Source organism: Cebus imitator, unplaced genomic scaffold (assembly GCF_001604975.1).
Source record: "Cebus imitator isolate Cc_AM_T3 unplaced genomic scaffold, Cebus_imitator-1.0 Scaffold73, whole genome shotgun sequence".
In the NCBI taxonomy this organism is placed as follows: domain Eukaryota; kingdom Metazoa; phylum Chordata; class Mammalia; order Primates; family Cebidae; genus Cebus; species Cebus imitator.
Window position 1 is genome coordinate 7,465,411 of NW_016107388.1, and position 6,990 is coordinate 7,472,400.

Below are 6,990 nucleotides of genomic sequence, written 5' to 3' on the forward strand. Positions count from 1 at the left end.
CAAAACCACACAACTACATGGAAACTGAACAACCTGCTCCTGAATGACTACTGGGTAAGTAATGAAATGAAGGCAGAAATAAAGAAGCTCTTTGAAACCAATGAGAATGAAGACACAATGTGCCAGAATCTCTGGGACATTTTTAAAGCAGTGTCTAGAGGGAAATTTATAGCACTAAATGCCCACAGGAGAAGCGAGGAAAGATCTAAAATCAATACCCTGTTGTCACAATTAAAAAAACTAGAGGAGCAGATCAAACAAATTCAAAAGCAATCAGAAGACAAGAAATAACTAAGATCAGAGCAGAACTGAAGGAGATAGAGACCCAAAAAACCCTTCAAATTTTACATTCTGCTTTTTCACTCTCTTCAAAACCTCACACAATCTCATAATAAACAATTCCAATAGGATTTAAAAAATATTCTTTCTAAATACGAAATAACAAGGTAAAGTACAGGAAACTGCTAAATTCTCTAAATAAAAAGATGAATTCCAATCCACTTAGGGAGATACAATCTCTTTATGAGTTCCCACAAAACAAGGAGAAAGTGACGGATGCCTCAGAGGAATAACTAAAAAGCTACGAGTTCAGTGGGAGGTGTCATTACCTGTAATCAGGAGAAATTTGGAAAGACTTCCTGGAAGAAGAGGCACTTGAATTGATCCTTTAATGAAGGATAGATTTTAGTTAAGTGAAGAGGGGAATGTGGGAGGCCTAGTGTAAGAGGAGGCATTTCAGGTAGAAAAGTAGAATGCAAAGACACAGAAGTAGGAACTATTGGGCTGGGGCCAGCAATTTCTTTAATTTGTAAGCATACAAGTCATATGCAAAGAAGCAGCAGCAATAAAGTTGGGGATTTAGGCTGAAAACCATGCCAATCTTTTGGACCACATTATAGAACTGGGTGTTTTTCAGTGGAGACCCCCTGAGGAGTTTGGGGAGGGGAGCATGAGAAGGCCTGTCCTTTAGGAAGATTTGGCTGAAAGCAGATTATGGTAGGACCACAGCAGGGAGAGAGCAGTGTTTAAGAAGGTGGCATTTAGGAATTAGATCTGGCTCCATCAGGGTGGTGGCATCTAACAGGGAAGAGAGGAGTGGATGTCACCACCAGTGACACGAAGTCTGTAGCGCAGATTCCACTTTGAAGAATGGGGCAAGAGTCAAAGAGAAAACATGCCAGGTATGTGTCTGGATTCTTGGGAGAAGGCATAGTGAGTTTTACAGTTCAGGTCTATTAGTGAGAAGGCTGTCTCCATGTCCTGCAGGCTTGGTCAGCTGAGGTTGCTATAACAAATATCCCAGAGACTGTGTGGCTTAACAATAAACATTTATTTCTCATAGTTCTGGAGGCTGAGACATAACTGAGCAAGGGGCTTGAAGGTCCAGTGTCCGGTGATGTCCTGCCTCCTGGATTGCAGACCACCTTCTTCTCACTATGTCCTCACATAAGAGAAGAAAGAAATCGACCTCTTTGGGGTCTCTTCTTATCAAAGCATTTACTTTGGGACGCCAAGGCAGGCAGATCACCTGAGGTCAGGAGTTCAAGACAAACCTGGCCAACATCATGAAACCCTGTCTCTACTAAAAATACAAAAATTAGCCGGGTGTGATAGCGAGCGCCTGTAGTCCCAGCTACTTAGGAGGCTGAGGCAGGAAAATAACTTGAACCCGGGAGGCAGAAGTTGCAGTGAATCGAGATCGCACCACTGCACTCCAGTCTGCGCAACAGAGTGAGACTGTCTCAAAAAAAAAAAAAAAAAGGAGCCAGGGACAGTGGTTCAGGTTTGTAATCCCAGCACTTTGGCAGGCCAAAGTGTGGTGGTGGGCACCTGTAATCCCAACTACTCGGGAGGCTGAGGCAAGGTTGCAGTGAGCCAAGATTGTGCCACTGCACTCCAGCCTGTGTGACAAAGCGAGACTCCATCTCCAAGAAAGAAAAAAAGCATTTATCCCATCATCTTGTTAGGTCATGAGACCTTCATGGTCTAATTACCTTCCATTCAAAAGTTCCCATCTCCATATACCAACAAATGAGGGATTAGGGATTAGAGTTTCAACATATATATTTTTGAGGGACACAAATGCAGACATTCGGTCCATAACACCTGCCAATCATTCCTCAACAGCATCTTTCCAGCCTAGCACTTTGCTCAATTTAGTCTACTGCTTTTTACTCCTTTTCCTGATCCCATCACCTCATACTTACAGTATTCCAGGAATATGCTAGAAGCCACATTTCCTTTCTGTACATTCTTTACTCTACACATGATCCTGCTGAATGAGTGTGCCCAGGTGAGCAAACGGACCTACCTTAGTCCACTTGTGTTGTTATAAAGAATACCCAAGTCTGGGTAATTCATAAGGAAAAACGGTTTGTTCGGCTCATGATTCTGATGTATGTAAAAGTTCAAAATTGGGCATCTGGTGAAAGCCTCAGGCTGCTTCCACTTATGGCAGAAGACAAGGAGGAGCTGGTAAGTGTAGAGATCACATGGCGAGAGAGGAGGCGAGATGGGGGGAAGGTGTCAGGCTGTTCTCAACAGGAACTGACAGTGAGAGCTCATTACTATGAGGAGGGCACCAAGCCATGTGAGATGGATCTGCCCCCATGACCCAAGCACCTCCCGTCAGGTTACACTTCCAATGTTGGGGTCAGATTTCATCATGAGATTTGGTGGAGTCAAACAAGCTAAGCTGTAACATTGCTCGTGTGGTTGCTCTGCAGTAACATGCCCGCCATTCACTGAGAGGCAAGGCCCGAATGCCCTCAATCCCACAGACACTGAAGGAGTCTCCATTTAGGGGAACTGATACCTTTAAGACTGCTGGCATGTAGCTTGGCTGGGGCTCTGGCAGGTGTCCGGTGCCACAGGCTGGGAGGGCTAGACGTATGGGAAAGTAATTTGGGCCATATTTCCCCAGGGAGGAGTCCATGATACTGGGCAATCTTAAGAGCAGGTGGAAGGATAGCTGGCTCCTGTGTGGCTCCCATTTTAGAAAGGATGGGGCATTTGCTGCACATATGAATCACTGATGGAGCTTTTGAGAAATACATATACCAGAGAGATTCTGAAGAGGAAGGTCTGGGATGGGTCTAGAAACCGCATTTTTAAAAGCTCAGTAGGCAATTCTAGATTGAAAACTGAATGTTAGTAGTTAGCTGCTCCCACTTTGGCTAGAAAATGGATCCCACAGAACTGTGCATTTCCCAAGCCAGAGCTAGTGCCTGCTGGGGAGCAGCAGGCAGGGTTCTCCACGGCAGTGGTTGAGGAGCAGAGGCAGTGTAGATTTTCCCAAAGGCCATTTCCAGCACAAAGCAGCCTCCAGGGCCACAGTGCCTGCATGGTGGGGTGGAGCCTTTGGCTAAGCAAGGAATTGTTATGTTGCTCTTGTTAGAGTCCAAGTCTTGTTAGAGTCCCAAATTCCGTAAGAATTTTTTTGGGTTTCAATTCTTTAGAGGTTTCCCATTGGTTACTTGTCAAGTATTCTATGTAAATGAACAGAATGAAGCCACAGGGTCATTTACTCAGAATGCGCCCTATTGTAAATGGAGAGGATGTTACTTGGTGTGTGACCTATGTAAACAGAGGATGAATGTGAACTTACAAAGTGTAAATGGCATGACTCTAATGGCAGCAACTCTGAGAAGGGCTGTTTGAGGGATGAAACTTCACAGACCAGAGAAAAAAATTCTGTATTCCATCTTCTGCACTGTTTTTGGGAGAGGCTAGAGGGAAAAGGAATACCGAGGGAAGCAGACACTAGCAATGTGGGCAGTAGAACATGCCCCTGGGTTAAATGGTGTCTCCCCAAAATATGTTGGAGTCCTAACCCCTAATATCCGTGAATGTGACATTACTCAGAAATAGAGACTTTGCAAAAGTAACAAAGTTAAGATGAGGTCAGTAGGGTGGGTCCTAACCCAATATATATGTTGTTCTTATGATAAAGGAAGAAGAGGCCAGATGCGGTGACTCACACCTCTAATCCCAGCACTTTAGGAGGCCAAGTCGGGCAGATCATGAGTTCAGGAGTTCAAGACCAGCCTGGCCAACATAGTGAAACCTCTCTACTAAAAATTCAAAAACTAGCTGGGTGTGGTGGTGCTTGCCTGTAGTCCCAGCTACTTGGGAGGCTGAGGCAGGAGAATCACTTGAACCCAAGAGGCAGAGGTTGCAGTGAGCCGAGACCACACCACTGCACTCTATCCTGGGTGACAGAGTAAGACTCCTTCTCAAAAAATAAAAATAAAGGGAGAAGTCAGGGACACACAGGGAGTGGAGGACCACGTGACCACAGAGGCAGCGCTGGAGTGCTGCATCCACACGCCAGGGGGTGCCAGGACTTCTGACAAACATGCTGGGGGAGGCAAAGGATTCTCCCCGGTGGGTTTCAGAGGCAAGGAGGGATTCTCTCCTGTGAGTTTCAGATGGAGCTTGTCTTTGCTGTTTCTTTCATTTGTGACATCTGGCCTCAAATCTCTAAGAGAACACATTTCTGTTATTGCAAACCAGCTAATTAGTGGTCCTTTGTTATGTCAGCCTTGAAAATGAATACAGGGTATTTTTTTTTAGTCCATTCCTGTTATTTGGGTGAGACAATGTGAGGATCAGCTGATCATACTCCGTAAGGAATCCCAATTCTGCTCAGGAAATATTGTCAACTTCATTGGCAGAGGAACTAGGGGCCTGGGACATGGGATCACATCAGAAAAGTGGCCTCAAAATCCCCAATAAAAGAATCAGAAAGAACATATTTTTCAATGTATTCTTTTTCAAACAAGAATTGCTCTTTGAAAATATTTTTTCAATATATTTGACTTTTAATCTTTCTTCTTTCCATATGAGACAGAGTAAGGATGGGACCCAGCCCTCACCACCCCATAACATACTTTTCCATACACACCTGCTAACCATCAGACTTTGCACCACCCCTGCTGGCGCCATTCTCGCTGACCACAAAACCTTGCAAGCCATGTGGGAAAGCTAAGGTAAGCAGCAGCCAGCCCATCATAAATCTCCCCTAAAGGAGTTTGCACCACCACTCACATGCACAGAAGACTAGAAGAATGACGATCCTGACCTCCAGCCTCACCCTGCAATGCGCTTACTAACATGATTTCTCACTGCGCCTGCGCACTCTGCAGCTCTGCCTCACACAGTTATTATGTATTATTAAAATACCTCGCAATTATTCATGTTGCCCTTCTTGAAACACCATGAAGACCTGCCCACAAGGAGCTGGCTCCCCTGTGCTGGGACATAAGCAATAAAGCATTACCTGGAAAGCCTTCACAGACTCGTGTCAGTTACAGTTACATGAAAGCTCGAGAATCCATAGTCAGTAACACATAGAATGGTAAATTCAGAATTGGACTATTAATTTTTGAGATAAAAGGTTTTTTTCTCTTTCAACATGTGATCATATAATTTGTTTACTTTATGTGCTCTGTGGCTGATTTATCAATTACTATAAAGTCATTAACCTTGAGAAATAAAAATAAAATCCTAAGACTGCCAACTAACTGAATCGCCCCTTCTTGGCAAAGGGGACCCCAAAGAAAATCTTAAAAACTTAGTTCTGGCCATGATGAGATAGGAGATCAAATATGCCTTGTTAAACCCCTTTGCCAAACGCAGTAAGGCTTTATTCCTTAAGGGTTAAGCAGAAACCAGCCCTTTTGTTATTTTTTATTCTTTTTTTGAGATGGAGTCTTGCTCTGCTGCCCAGGCTGGAGTGCAGTGGCGCCATCTCGGCTCATTGCAATCTTCGCCTCCCAGGTTCAAGCGATTCTCCCGCCTTGACCTCCCCAGTAACTGAGATTACAGGTGTGTGCCACCACACCAGGATAATTTTAATATTTTTTAGTAGAGATGGCTTTTTTTCCATGTTATTTGTTGTCATTGTTTTATTACTCATGGTTTGCAAGCAATATTACATATATAAAAGTCATTTTAAAAACAACCAGGTTTGCTAGAAAAGTATCTTCCTTTTCTTCGAATCATGGATTTCTACACCATTCACACCTGGAGTCCTTTATATTAAATATGTTATTTACACAGGCACTGGGCAAAAATGGAAGAAGCTTTGAGTTCTCTACTCCATAACCTACACCCTCCCACATCCCCACAAAACAATCCTACCCTTTCCCTATTATATGGGTTATTGACAATAAAAACAATAGGAAAGTACACAGGCATTTCATGTTGAGTCCCTTTTCCCTATTTTTACAAGTCTGGAGATGTTGGCTTGGTTATGAACTCAAAAGTTCTCCCAGAGTTCTTGATGACGATTCATAGAGAAATATTTCAATGCTATCCTCTTCCAAAGAAATTTCCATGAGCATCTTTAGTTTTCTGTGAACAGTGGCTGCAACCTCTTTCACTTTTGAGCTTTTATGTTTTCCTTCATTAATAACCAGAATAATATGCACAGCAGCTGTGAGGCACACAATGCCTTGAATATCGTCAGAAGCCACACACGCCTTTAACTCATCCAAAAATGACCCGACCGCATTCGAAGACTTTATTATTATTCCTATTAAACACCTTGAAAATGGTGGAAGATCAGAAAGATGCTCTGGAAGGGCAAGCTCTTCTATGTCAGAAACCTTCCGTAGCTGGTGACTTATCTCAACCACAGGCCCAGCGATCAGAGTAGAAAGTACACCCCGGTGCACATGGGTGTCTGTGTGCCAAGACTGAACAGTGGTAATGAACTTGTGAAGAGGCCTCTGAACAGGATAAAGCAGCCGCAGGCCTTCTTCTGGTTGCTTCTTGAAGCTCCGTGCTTTTTTTTTTCTTTTTTAAAAATTAACCCTTTATTACAAGTCACGCTCCTATAAAAGTATATGTGGACTTGCGTGAAAAAAAATCAAATGTATCCAATGTATCCAAGAATAAAAAACATAGCAGGTAAAGTAGTCTATGCATCTCAGTGTTCGCACCAGAGACAGCGGGAGCCCAAGAAAAAGCTCTTCTAAGGCCGGG